This window comes from Amphiura filiformis, chromosome 8 (genome assembly GCF_039555335.1).
Source record: "Amphiura filiformis chromosome 8, Afil_fr2py, whole genome shotgun sequence".
Classification (NCBI taxonomy): domain Eukaryota; kingdom Metazoa; phylum Echinodermata; class Ophiuroidea; order Amphilepidida; family Amphiuridae; genus Amphiura; species Amphiura filiformis.
Window position 1 is genome coordinate 8,750,698 of NC_092635.1, and position 15,874 is coordinate 8,766,571.

The following is a 15,874-nucleotide window of genomic DNA, read 5'->3' on the forward strand; positions in this document are numbered from 1 at the left end:
ATACCCGCATGTTGTCGGTGTACCCAAACTTACAGTCCTTATTTGCTGAGGACTTAAAATAATGAAACTGTATGTGTAAAAAGTGAAAGTCCAAGTCACAAGCTTTAATTGAATGTAGGTTGCACTGTCGTAGCACTTAAAAAAATAAAATAAAGAATAAAAAGTCCCCTCCCAGGGGAGTCGTCTCTCTTACTTTCCATAGGTTGCTGTTGTCAGTCTTTCTTACTCACAGTGAGGCTATGCAATATGATTCAGGAGAAACTATTCCAGAGGGAGTATGTAAATTAAATGGAACAGCCATTTCAGAGGGAGTATGTAAATTAAATGGAACAGCCTTTTTTGGGGCTATTTCAGACGGAGTATGTAAATTAAATGGAACAGCCAATGGGTATGTAATTTAACTGGAACAGCCTTAACGCTTCACGATGGTATTTCCAATTATGATATAATACGATCTATCTGTTTAGTCCTACGTGTGTGGGGTGGATGGATGTGTGGGTGTTAGTAGCAATATAATTCTTAGGTGCTATCTGTGTACAAATTCTGAGACCGGAAGCTGCTTTCTTTGATGAGAAACGGCCCGCCCTTTGTTTTAACATTTGGGGCCCTGGGGCCCATAATATTTGACTTATGAGGCCCATGTACATAATTATGTTGAAGTATAATTCTTTAGTGCTATTAGTAGACTCAAGCTGGCCACTGTAGCTACTTTATTTACTGAGTAACGGCCGGCCCTATGTTTTAGCGTTTGGGGCCCTGGGGCCAATATTATGTGATATATGGGGCTCATGTGTACATATAACAATGTAATTCTCAGGTGCAATCTGTGTACAAATTCTGAGCCATAAAGTTGCTTTATATGATGCGAAACGGGCGGCCCTTCGTTTTAACATTTGGGGCCCTGGGGCCCAATATATATGACCTATGGAGCTCATGTACATATTTTAAAGTATGATTCTCAAGTGCTATCAGTAGACTCAAGCTGGGCATTGTAGCTGCTTTATTTACTGAGTAACGACCGGCCCTATGTTTGAGCGTTTGGGGCCCTGGGGCCCATATTATGTGACATATGGGGGTTATATATACATATGACAATATAATACTAAAAGACCTATCTGTGTACCAAATCTGAACCCTGTAGCTACTTTATTTGCTGAGAAACGGCCGGCCCTTTGTTTTAAAATTAGGGCCCCTAGGGCCCCCAGCCTTGTACATCTGGGCCAAAATGGGCAAAAGGCACATCTACAACTTAGGGCCCATACATATACTACATATGAGCCCTAGTGATCTTGTACTTTTAGAGCTAGGCTTGTCAATCTGTTGCACTATATTTTAACATTTGGGCCCGTGGGGCCCATAATATATAACATATGGGGCTCGTGTATATTTGAAAATATAGGGTAGCCCTAGGGCTATCAGTGTACCAACTCAGGGCCCTGAGGCTGCTTCATTTGATGAGAAATGGCGTGCTTTGTATTTTCACATTTGGGCCCCTGGGGCCCGTGACCTTTGACCTCTGGGGCCAAGATGGGGTAGGGCCCATAAGTGTACCACATATGGGCCCCAGGGACTTTGTAGTTTTAGCGCTAGCCTTGACAGAATGATGTGTTTGATGGACGGAGGAGAAGGAGGAGGAGGAGGAGGAGAAGAAACCACAGGATGGCAATAGACCTTTTTCCCTCTTTCCCATCATGCACTATTCCAGGGGGGTATGAGTGTCGCAAAATACATCATCTCCCCGGGGGAGTACAGAGTTATGTTCATCACATTCTGGAATACGGACATTTCGACTGGTGCCTTCATCACAAAAAAGGAATCCCCGATAATGATGATAATGGCGCCACGGTCACTAATACCTTTCGGGGCAAAAACAACATTTCTATGCCTTATGGACATGGTGTATTCACCCAAAAAAGTTTCCTGTTATTGAAACCTAACTTTGCATACATTTTATAGACCTAATGGTGAAAAACTGATGACGGGACACGCAGTAATATTTTACCGGCGTCCGTTTCACTTTTTTTTTCGGAGTTGAAAATAAAACGAACACAAAATCTCTTACACAGATGTTCTGCATCGCTCCGTAACTGCATCACTCGTGTATTCAATAATTGCATAATTAGTAACATCGATGGCCTTTACGATAATCCGCATATATGGAATCAGTATGCCCATATTAAGACAAAATAATTGCAAAGGCCTGGCAAAGACCATCGGATGCACACGATCTATGAGGTTGATGAACTACGTCATACCCCCCTGGAATAGTGCATTGTGGGATAGAGGGAAAAAGGTCTATATACCCGTCCCTGCTTCGCATGCGGGTATAACAATAACTATCTACATTCCAAGCGGAAACGCTTTTCAAAAACATACAACCTTTTTTTCGGGCAATCGCTGAAACCGAAATATGCAATTCTAGGCCATCTGTAAAAAGTGCGTGAGCGCTTGTGACTATGAACTTGGGTCACCGAAACAAATGTTTATATTGGTGTCAGGCCTTTCAAATTGATACAATAATTAGCCCCCCAATAATGGCTTTCATTTTAACCGTTATTTGTTACTTTTTTAGAAATCAAAGAACGTATCAAAAAACTTTTTGTAGATCGCTTAAAAATGGTCCCATCCCTTAAAAGGCACCTATTCGAAAGGCAAAACATATATTGGCCAGATATTTTGCCGAGTTTATTTAGTTGTTACCTATTTCAGGTATTAATAAACAGCGCCGACCAAAAACAATGGCGGACACGACGTTTACGTGATCGTGTAGCGCATGCCTCCTGAAACATCATTCAAATAGGTAGGTTTCGAAGTCATTAAGCTGGAACCAAACTGGAGATTCGTTCGATAAGTTACAATGCGAGAGAGAAATGCTACATTGAACATTCACTAGATAGCGGGTTGAACTGATAAAAACGAAAAGAAAACAAAATACTTCATGCATGAAATTGTATTGTTGAACGTATGTGACAGTTCACCAAGATCTAATGACTTCAAATCTATCATGAATTATGTTTCAGCATAAAATAAAACAGAAAGAAAGAAAGAAAGAAAGAAAGAAAGAAAGAAAGAAAACCCCAATCCTACCTAATAATAAAGTTTTTTTTACAAATTTAAGGTTGTGTGATGGGGATCATAAATGTTATGTATTTTTTACATGCGTTGTGTAAAAAATTACATAACAATTATGTAGTAAAATACCTAATAGCTGAGGTAAAAAAATCTACATTAAAGTTATGTAAATATTTTACCTAATATGCGTAGTATTTTTTTTATCTGCTATGTTATTTTTACATAATTCATGGTTATGTAAAAAATACCTATTTGTTTTGGAGTTCATATGCTACCTAATGTTATGTATACTTTTTACATACACGTCTGCATAACAACAACCTAATATGGGTATAATGGCTCCGCCCAATGACCCACATACATCGCTGCCAACCATTGCCGCGTTCTCTAAATATGGTCAAATCATCGTCATGTATGGCTATAAGCATTGCTATAAGTCACCCCCTCTGGTCGAAACAAATTTGCGCATGACAGACTGTCTATGCTCTTACACAAGGTCCCGAGCTCACACTGTCCTCACTTTTGCGATCGAATTAAAGCGCCTCTCTAATTTAGTACTCTCAGGTTGAACTGATGTAAGACCGCATGGCTCTTGTTTTGTAACCTAAAGTTGTCGGAATCTGCGCTTTGTTGGGAGGGGGGGGGGCAAAGGTAGATTGACACCCTCGTCCTAGTTTATGCAGGCTTATTTTTAAGAGACATAATACAATCTAATAACATCTTCATTTTAAAATATAATATGCATAAAGTTGCATTTACGGTGATCGTGTAAAATCATATGTAAATTCAAATTTAGAGCCCTTTATATTTTGATCACTCCTTCCAAATAATTAGAATATGAATGCTATACTTTAATTGATGTATTTAAAATTTGTTGAAATGTCAAAAAAGTCAAATAATGTGGCCAGTGTTTCTAAATACGAATATCTTGACCTGACCAAGATTACCTTGACCTGACCAAGATTATTTTGACCTGTCCAAGATTATCTTGACCTATCCACATTACTTGATATAATCGACAGTTAACCAGACTTTGAACAAAAGAAATACAATGGTTGGTGTAGTATTCATGTGTACACGCAAATAGATTTTGATTTATTTTTAATGTTAAAGGACAAAGCATAGTATAGCTTATAATTGTCTCTATATGTTCTGTTTATTATTTAAATATGTTTTACATCGTGTTTGAAAAAGTGATTTTCAGCTATATAGTAAAGGGAGGGAGAAAGTGAAATAGAAAACTGTTTGTTTTAGAAGTGATATGAACATGTAAAACAAAGAGACAATTATTTATTGGAAACCCAACACTCTACGTCATCTTTTGCCGTATAATTTACCGCTAATGAAATGGGTTTTTTAAAACATTGTCGATTTATACCATCATCGTTTCACCCATTCAGCAACATGTATGTTTGGTGTGCATTCGATTAGTAAAATAGATTTGTATTGATTCAACCTACTTGTAGTGAAACATTTGATTGAAAGTGTAAGGACTAGTAGATTTATGTAGAACGAGTCGATAATATTGTTTCAAATAAAGGATTGTCACAAGAACTTTGCTGCTACCAAATATTCATAATGTAACAACTTTTGTGGTATTATTTAAACAATTATTGCTTTGAAATTAATATAGACCTCCAAATCAAACCTTCAAAGTCAATTTGATACGAAGATAAGTATTAACAGTGATGGGAGGATCACAGCAAAGCTTCAGAAATGACAATAATTTCAGAAATGACACATCGATTGCATTGAATTAAAGCGACAAATGTGATGATGTCTATTGCGAATTCGTGACGTAATAATGGTAAACAACAAAAATAATATGAACAAGCAATGCTAATTTTATTAACGTGATTAATATGATTTTTAGACAATTTCACGGATCGATTCAAACTCCATTTTGAAACACCCACTGACCCACTTGTGTCAGCGCTACATCGTGCTTAAAGTCAGTCAATTTAAACACAAGGCGCCCAATTAAAACTACCTTTGCATAATGATCGGCCAGTGTCATATGCCGCGGCCACTACTATTTTCAAGCTTTATTTTTTACTAAACCGGAATCATTGAATTTATGGAGAAAATGTTAGTTTATAAAAGAAGCCGTTATTTGGCTGCTTTTGACGGCAATAGACTTACGAAATAGAAGTACAACATTGTCATTTCATGTCCGAAGTGTCTGCGATGAGTGAGCTGAAGGATGATTAGAGCCGTGGGACTTGTATTGGCTAGCCAAAATGTAACGACAATTTATACATTATATGCGAAACCAATCGTATTTACCAGTGTCACGCGTAAGCTGTTTAAAAATAAAGGAATGATGAAGAAGACTAAAAAGAATATCTGCGATACTAAACACAGTAAAAGTACTTGAGTTCTATTGTGTCGTGATATGTTAAACCATGTTAAATGTGATTTAATATTTTAATAATCATTTATTCAAAAAGTACCACCAATGTTACAGTCGATCATTGTTTGATAATAAACAAGCAAACATTCTCTTTTCATTTCACCCGGTACTTCAATGCCAAACAATAATAACAACAACAATAATAATAATGATAATAATAATACTAATACTAATACTACTACTACTACTACTACTACTACTACTACTACTACTACTACTACTACTACTACTACTACTACTACTACTACTACTACTACTACTAATAATAATAATAATAATAATAATAATAATAATAATAATAATAATAATAATAATAATAATAATAATAACTTTTGATGCCTGCTACAGCCCTAGCTGCGAATCACTTTTGCTTTTAAATATACCATATATTTTGAGACCCCTAAATACAATAATTTCTGAATGCTGCTTGTTGTCAAATCAACCTTTTCGCAATTATTTTATTCTTTCCAGACGCTTATGAAAAGGTTTGACTACAAAAACGATTCTCTTATAAATGCACCTACGCACAGTTTTCACATGGATACACCCGAGCACACACTCTTTTTTAGCAGAGCGAGTCTAACCTAATACGCAGTCTCTGTTATACTACACGGTTGAGTGCATAGCACTATAAGAGCTGTGTGAGATCTAGTGGAAAATAGGATTCTGTGATTGGTTTCTGTCCCTTCTTTCAATCAAAATTTATTTTTTATATCAAACGAAAGATAATACTTCCACCTAAAAAACTTTTCCATGTGCAATTCAATGTTATAGCAAGGCGATTGTGGTAAGTCTGTTGAAAACTACCAATCCAAGCACATTTTTGACCAAAGTGTAGGTTTTAAAAGTCAAAACCTTAAATTTTCCTGTTTTGTCATACGGTTGTAAATTCAATGAACTATGGCTTTGCTAAAGATCTCTTGCAAATTGATATGACAGAATCCATATTTATTTCTTGAATTCTTGTGAACTGAGAAACATATTGAATTTTAAACAAATCGCAGCTTTTGAGTTTTAACCACTGTATACAATTTGACCTCTTTTCTTTTTTTTTTTTTTTATCAAGGGTGCCTACAGGGTACCTGTGCTATATACACCTAGCTAGATTAAACAAGAAGATGTTGATCATACGCAGAGACAAGCGATTTGCGCCGAAAATATAGCGAAATGCGCGTAGATTGCGCAGAACTTGTATACAAAAAACATAATATACCGTGTCATGTAGGGTATATGGATTTTTAGCATTAATACTAACCCATAAGGTTACGGTGGTTTTTCTAATTTCTGGCCATATACGTCTCGCTAATTAATGCAAAAATAAGTATAAATAAACATAAGTCATGGCACGTAAGGGGAGAAACATTCGATTATTACAAACATTGTTTTGTGCGAATGCTGTCAGCTTTATAACCGTGCCATTTAAAACTAGTTCCAGCACATGAACTTATGTAAAATAGCAATTTTATGTAAATCTTATGTAAAATAGCCACATCGGGAATTCTGAGGATTTTGAACGAATTTGATATATTGATTAATTCAATTACAAGCAACTTGGTGAATAGAGAAACTCAATCTAAATGAATGACTATGTTAAAATGGGTATTAAGTAAAAGTACAGGTGGTAGAGGTGTTGTAAGTAGGTTTTGCAATTGATTGTATATAAAACAATTCTATAAATGTACATAATTGCCTCGTGTTTGTAAACGTGTTCTTGAAATGCTCAACCGGAGGTCATGTGCTCTTTATTGCTTCTGACACCTGTAGATCATTGTTATCTTCTAAGAAAACATTTTAAATCATCTAAACGCAAGCATCAACTAGCTTTTTCATTTTATTCAATATCTTTTTCTAAATTATTTACACGAAACACACATTCAGTCGGTATCTTTCAAAATGTGTTCGATCGTATTGTTTTATTTACACCTATCCCACCTACGTGCACCACGTCACAACACTATTCTGCCTATACTTTTGTACATTGCCAGAAATGACGACATAGTCAGGCGGCGTAGGAAGCGCAACACGTGACGTACGAGGCTGGCGAAGATACAGGGCTGACAGCCCCATTCGTACCCCGACGGGTTTAGAGTAAGATAATTTTGCTTTGACACCACATAACAAATTTAGAATTGTTTGTGCAGATTTCATGATTATGTGTTAATCCAATGGCGACCTCAAAATTGGCGATTTCGCTTCCATCACCGCCTGGACATAGTGACATTATGTGGGGAATGTTTGTAATTATTGGGGGAGGGCGACTTAGTGCAGCAGTAGTTCCCTCGCTTTGCACCACTGAGGTCCCGGGTTCAAGCCCCGGCGCGGCCCAAGGACTCATGTGCACTTGGTTTATCCCGATTTCATGCTCGCTCTCGCAGGTTTTCTCCGGGATCTCCGGTTTCCTCCTGTATCGCAAAAATCGGTGATTACTTTGGTTATCAAATTACTTCCTTCACCCAATGGAATTTGTGGAGCTGCGCAGATAATTGGTGGATGATACAATCTAAATGCGGGTAGGTGTGCGCCGTTCGGCAGCAACCTAGTTGATGCGATCTGATTGTGATGATTCACCATTGCAGCGAAATTACAGCGCTTTGAGTCCTCTAAGATCTGGAGAAAGGCGCTTTATAAATCCGACATTTATTATTTATTTATTAAATAGGAATTTGCATGGAAATGCTCAGAAAATGAGCTAATTGCGCGGAAATTGTGCGGAACCTTTATATATAAACACACATATAAAACACTGGAATCCCTTAAAATGTTTCAAAATATGAAATTATTATATACGGTGTCATTATAAGATATATTTTTAGCATTATGATATCTATCCATTTTAGGTATTTTGGCGACCATTTTAAAAGCGCACTCTATCTGGAGGTTCCCACCAATTGACCATCTTATACTTTATACATGCTTCAATGTACATAAAAACACTTTCAAATATTATTCCTTGTGAATTGGTCACGAACACACTATTTTCACCTCTACTATGCTATACATCCCCAACAATTAAATGCACGTAATCGTGATGCCAAATTGCCAGTTTGAATGGTCATTTAGATTCAAGCAACAATAATGGAGTTGTGAATCGTAATCTACAATATTACATCATAAAACTAGAGAAGAGATAAAAATCCCGGTTGGTTCTTTTAAACAAAATCTTTTGGCGCTTACTTTTCTTGATAATGTATTGGATATTAGTAGAAGAAGTTTCACTCTTTTCTGTAACCATTAGCCTATCCTTCTCCTTAACCTCTGTTATTTATTCAAGCACTTTTTAGTATCTGTTACAATGTAGCTAGCGTGTTACTGGCCAACAATTATTTCATATTTAGATATTATACGTTTGCTTTAACATATTAGCTCTCCTTTTTGCATACTTTCATTTTATTTTCAGTATTTTTCATCAATTGACTGACTCCTCAAACTGGTTATTTCAGCAATAAAATCCAATAATAGGTTAATGACAATTAAGGTCCATTGCAAAACTGCCATTTTCACGGGCTTTGCATGCATATTGTTACGATCTAAAGGAGATCAGCGGGAATACTCCGCAGTCCGTCCCAAACGTTTCAGTCCTCTTTCATCCATACTGCATGGAATTTTTCAAATTCGTTACCCCGCCATCCTTCAAATCAACATGCTAATGATTTGTATAGCCCAAGTAATCACTAAAAACGAAATGCGGCATGGGTAACCACGTGTCCCCACCATACTTGACAATTACAGTAGTATCATATTAAATGCAGACAAATGCTAAAAAACTGACCTTATGTTAGTATAGACAGCTAAAGCCACAATTTGCTCGAGGAGCAAACTGGTGCTGTATGATAATACTGCACCCAAACACGAAAGAGCCTAAAGGAAGTACTCGTGATGTTGAAGCATAAACACAGATTTACTGTTCCTGAACCAGAGTAGCACAAAGTAGATACATGACACGCCTTTACATTCATCGTTGGATTCTGGCTTAATCCCAAACGAGCGAGAGGGTTTTTTTTTACTAAGGTTAAGCGTTGTTTCCACACTTTGATCATATTTCTTTCTTGTTCGTTGTCGTTGTCACCATCACCCTGCAGGCTTTTCCTCCTTCTTTCCTATAATAATGGCCTTCCGTGTATCACGTTTTTGACACGAGTAGATGAATTGGTGCATAGCTATATCCCGGAGGTAAATGATAAGAGACAACATCACAAAAGATATGCACTCGAATAACGATGATTAATCTTTATTTGAGTTTCAGGAATGTGTAGGTGAATTTAAATAGTTTTGTCGATTCCCATTGTCAATAAATGTCCTGGTGACATTGGAACTAACCAACCAAGCTATTTCCCTCTAAACATGCGGAGGTCAAAGTGTCTTCCCGCATGACTGGATATAAGTATTGAAAGTAATTTCAGTAATGAAAGTATGGTCAGTTCCACATCTAAGTTTTTATATAGTGACGTTACACCTTACAATCAATAATGCAAAACTAATTTCCTTTCTATAAATCTCAATAGAGACTAACGGGTACTCCGCATAACCTACTTTTACAGATGATGCTTGTGGTGATGAGTTGTTTTAAGGTTATTGATTATTTTAAACTGTTGTGATTTGGTAGTTCACAGCATCTTACGAATGTTAGTGAGCTTTGGCAAAAAGTGCATTGCTCAATTCATAGCGAGTGTGTAGAAGAATGAAAATATCACAGATATACTTTTATAGGTGCTGCGGTTCTTTAGTTACGTTGTAAATAGGGCTGAAACAACAACACTTTGGTAAAACGTACACACTCATTTACAACAATAAATTAAGCAAGTTTGCAAAGTATACTATTTGTAGAATGAACTTTTGCAAAACATCAAGGTGTTGTTTTTCAATAATATATTGATCTAGATAATGAAAATCAATGTTTAGGTTGCTTCGACCAACAATACCTCGTCTACCCTTAACCCAGCTAACTAGAGCCTTCTTTGGCGAATGTGAAGGATTTTTAAGCCACGATTGTTTACCTTTGCCGGTCAAGGTTTTCGATGATTACTCAACCGGAACACCATATCCATGTTTTCAGTCAAGTCGAGAGATGTCGCCGCATTCATTTCTCAAGAAGCAAAAATCGCAGTTTAACACATAAGGGTTAGAATGAAACCCACTTTTCGGAGCATAATCATTAGGCAAAACAAATGTTGTTTGCTTCTACTCGTTTTTTTTTTTATTATTGATTTTCAAATTGCTCGAATGCTGTTGAAAAGTTAAATTAATCCAAAATCTTGTCATGGCGATTCAGAAAAAGCATACTTTTACATATCTGTGACATACCCTTCGTGAGTTATAAACAAAATGGTCAAAGGTCATGAGTTGACCACCACATAGGTCAAAACGCTATTGAGTTTTGAATAACCAAACAACTAATCACCGATATTGAAATCAGGAGGAAAAAGGAGATCCTGCCAAAAATGCATACAATTATAAGCAGGCCTACAGTATGATAAAGACTAGCACACCAACATGGTAACATGTGACCGAACTAACCGGCGCATATACGCGGAAAAGGAGAAATTGACAGTCCTTGCACTCATAAACTGGACAACAGCATTGATGAAAATTGGAGCTGGATACACTTTAATTATAGGTCAGACAAATTAGCAAGTGCCGCCTCCATGAGTTCTTCTATTAGCTGTAGAAGTAGTGATGAGTGCAGCCTACTTACAGCGCGGGGCAATGCATTAAAATAGTTTTCACCTTTTGCTATATACGTCAGCCTGCTACGCTTTTTGCCCAAGTCTTTTTTTGTAATTTTGAGAACAAAGTACAAAATATGGTTCTGCATGCATTTAAACATATTTATTCACCAATAATAATGATACAAAATTAATGAAAGGGAATAATCTGAAATAATTAGGGTGATTACGCAACAGATGCATGCTTGAACCACATTTTGTTCTTTGTTCTCAAAATTACAAAAAATGAAGGGTATTTCGCGTACCAGGTTGACGATAATCTTGCTACGTCACTTCTGTTACGGCAAATGGTAGCCATAGGGGAAATTCCGGGGGGTGCTCCAATATTTTGCCAGGGGATGGTCCATACATCATCGCCCCCCCCCCCATATTGACGTCTGTATGTGGATTTCTATTTGGCCATTTTAGGCCCCAAAGCCCGATTTTGTTCGCGCGACTTTATTCCATTTTTGAACAACATGTCATCAGTTAAACTTCAAAATGGCAAATATGTTCATGCGCTTCTCGCGCAATTTGTTCCATAAACTTATTCTGTCGCCAAAAGGTGCCGCTGGATTCCCCATGCCCCCATGTCAACAATAAATCGACGCCACTGATGGTAGTAGCCTTGGCGTCTATTTTATCCATTGACTACAAACAAATGCTTCCATAGAGGCTGTGCATATCGTGTCATTCAAATGTACTCATCTATTGCTATACCAGTTAAAGGATGACCCCGGTAATCAGAACATTATGCCGTATGTAGCACGAATCGCGTGGTTTTATTTGAAACAAACTCATATTGACCATAAAAACGAATAAAAACAGCCGGCTTACAACACGCGATATTCAAAATTCACGGGCGCCAAAATTATCGAGTGCAATGACGTCACAGTAATACAATGAAGGCTGGTGACAATTGAGCAAAAATAACCATTACGTCATTGCACTTAGACAATTGCGCCGCGGGAATTTTGAATATCGCGTGTTGAGAGCCGACTGATTGTATTCGTTTTTATGGGCAATATGAGTTTGTTTGAAATAAAACCATGTGATTCGTGCTTGATAATTATGTTTCTAACATATAAGGCATAATGTTATGATTGCCGGAGACTCCCTTTAATCCGATTATTACATAACAGCGAATAGTGTGATCAGAACATAGGCTGATCAGTACAAAAAGCCTACAACGATTTTCTAAAATTAAAAGAACCACTTGTTAGCGTGAATTGATATTATGTAAGTATATTATGACGTTGCAAAGGGTTGAAAAACTATACTATGGTATAAATAAGAATATTATTTTGGCCATTATCTTACATCAAAACCCTTAATAATAAACAACTACCAACTTTATTTTTTATCAACACCGTAATTTGTTTGAGCGCCCACGTAGACGACCTTTGATTTATAAGTTAACAAAACACGTTAACACTGGAAAATAATAAACAACTGTATGTGATAGTATTTAAAGTTAACCTTTTAAGATTTACTGATGTATACCGTTATAATGCGCTATATGTGAATTGAGAAAAGGACAACTTAGATTCGGTGGGATTCGAACCAGCGCACTTACGATTTTGTGAACTTCAGACTTATTCAGGAACCGAACAGTTGGACTGGTCACGTGGTAAACGGCAAATCAGTTAACTGATGAAAGCTGCTGGTTTCAGGTGCAACGTCGCACAAAATTCAAAGGTAAATTCCAGGATTAGATTTATTCCCAAATCCAGTTTAGAACTACTGGCTGACGAACAATATTTATTAATTTATTCAGTAGAGTAACACGGTTATTCGAGTCAATGTTATCTTTTATTATTGTGCGCTGCCATTTGCTCTATTCCAGGTATCGACTGACTGTGGTTGCGACTCCTGAACACTGCCGTAAGATATTTGTTGCTTTTTGTTAAATATCATGATATGTTGATGTATCTTGACGAACAAGAGATCGGCTGATGATGTTTTAACTTATGCCTGCGAGGTCTGTTAGCATTAAAATTAAAACCGAAGTGTCACCCAAAGGCGCCCAGCCGAGAAAGTAAACAAGATAATAATATTCTGTAATTTTGTCCCATGTTGTACTTCTGAACATTGCCTACGATATACTGCATTTAAAGAAGCATGCGTTTATTTGCAGTTCACATTTAAACTTTTCTACAGCTTATCCAACGTCGAAGATAAGCAATGCCTAGCTAATAAAATCAGACCAACGTGTGGGATTTAAAATGTTCATGTACTAGTGTAAACCATTAATAATCAAATACCATGCGAATACAGTAAATTAATCTTCGATTGAAGCTACACAACGTTGGTCTTTTTGCCAATACATATCCGACCAGAAGTAAGGAGGACTTAATAACACCTATTAATCTTCACAACTAAAATATATACAATTAGCAAAGATTATAATGGCACACGACTAGAGTATTGACCCTAGGTTGGTACCGCTAGAAACCAATATGACCAGGGAAGGGCGTGTTCTGGTAATACCAATGGCTAAGTTGAAGCTAGGCCTACCAGTACTTTTAGCGTATGGGTTTGATGAAGGAGTGACCAGGGCCAAGGATAGCTAATAAAAGTAGACATCACAGACATCAGGTCCAAAAAGACTTTAGCAAGTCTATGAAATACTAGTATAACCGAATAATAGGAATAAGCTAAACTGTGCACATTTTTATTGTTCCTGGTATTATAGAGCAACTAGAAAGCACGATACCTGATACGTGTAGCTACTATTTTGATATGATACTGAGTATAAGTGAAGCATTTATCAACAGCAGAAGGCGTTACTACGAGGGACGTCAATATGTAATGAAAGTTGCCTTGTGACCCCATAATATGTACTGTTTTCATGGTATTTCTACATGATCACATAAACTAGTACAGGGTGCGGCGCTGTGTGGAGATATTTGAGTTAGTATATTGTCTTGCTACATTAGTAGAACCAATGATTTTTGGCATCATTTCATCTCAAATGATAAAACTAGAAAAAACTAGCGGTCAAAGCTCATAAAGAGGGGCCAAAATGTAAAATTTGTTTTATCATGTTGTAATATATCCTAACTTATTCCTCTCATTGTTAGTAATAAAAATGTCAATTGCAGTGGCGTAGATTTCTTTTTGACATGGGGGGGGGGGGGTTAAAATATATAGTGAATCCAGCCCATTTTGGCGACAGAATAAGTTTATAGCACAAATAATTTTGCTATTTTGCTATTTTGAAGCTAAACTAGTGAAATATGGTGCAGAAGTTGAATAATTGCACGCGATGCGCGCGAAATAAAAACAAATTGAAAACAACTGTCAATTGCGCGGAGGTTGCGCATAACTTGTATACAAAAAACATAATATAAACCACATAATATACTGTGTCATGTAGGGTATATGAATTTTTAACATTATGATATTTAAGTTACACAAGTTGTGGCAATTTTGGACTAATTTAGGCATTTTAGCTGCCATTTTAAAAAGCGCCCTGGAGTTTCTGGAGTTTCCCACCATTTTACTATTTCATTCTTTTTACATGCTTCAAATTACAAACAAAAAAATCATATTTCCCGTGATTTGGTCACGGCATCACTATTTTCATAGTTGTTAATCTATCATTACATTACTGTGACGCTTCAATCAAAGCTGATATTTCAAAACAGACAAACAATAGACCATTTTTGTTCACATTTCATAGTGAAGTGAGTGGAAAACCATGAATTTCGCGGAGAAAGTGAAATTGCACGGAGAAAGGAAAATCACTGGACCCTGGTCATACGTAATTTGCGTCTATTTGGAATTACATAAATTTTTTCCAAGCAACGAAATAATATATATGAAATAATGAAAGTTATTGCTATCATGCTACTCCTAACCCAAAAACATATTAACCATAACCCTAATACTAACCCCAAATCCCGACTTCTCACGGCCCGGCAAGGTGCTAACACTTCAAAGTGTTCATAGTTCTGGTCGCTAGGGTTCAAATCCCCGCACAGGCATGGAATCCTACGTAATATGTATCATGTTCGCTTCCATCTAGCGATCAATAACCTGAATAACCATTGTGTAATTCAATTCAATGCAAAACTCATACACATGTGGTTTGATGTCAATCGCATACAATATGTGCCTGGACACCTCGAATAAGCCGTAAAGTCCCCCTCTTGTCATTTTTACTTTTTTACATATTTGCAAAGAGCATGTTTCAGGGATTAAAATGACACCTCAATGAACTTAATATGACAATCAGAAGCGAAGTTATGGCTTGTTATAGGTTGTCATGAATCAAAACGCGAAACCGAGAAAAACGCGTTCAAAGTTAGGGAAGCATAATCACCACTCATCAGATGGGCCTCAGAAAATGTAAATTATTTCATATTTCCACTTATTTCTTTAAAATAAAACTTGTATGTGTTTAGAAGAAAGCTTAAACATTTCAAATCTGCAAAAATCTCAACTTCGCCAAAATACGAGATTTGCATATATTTTCACCTGTAGCTCGAAATGAAGTTTGCCGAGTTTACGGCTCATTCGCCGCGTCCAGCCACATATAACCCGTGATCAATAATGAACGTTGGTCAAAAGACGAGCTTACTGAAGTGAAAAATTATGTACATGCAGATTCATCATTTATGCATATTGCCTTGAAAATCATAAAAAGCGACTGCTTGATCAACCCAAATGATTTTATTAGCGT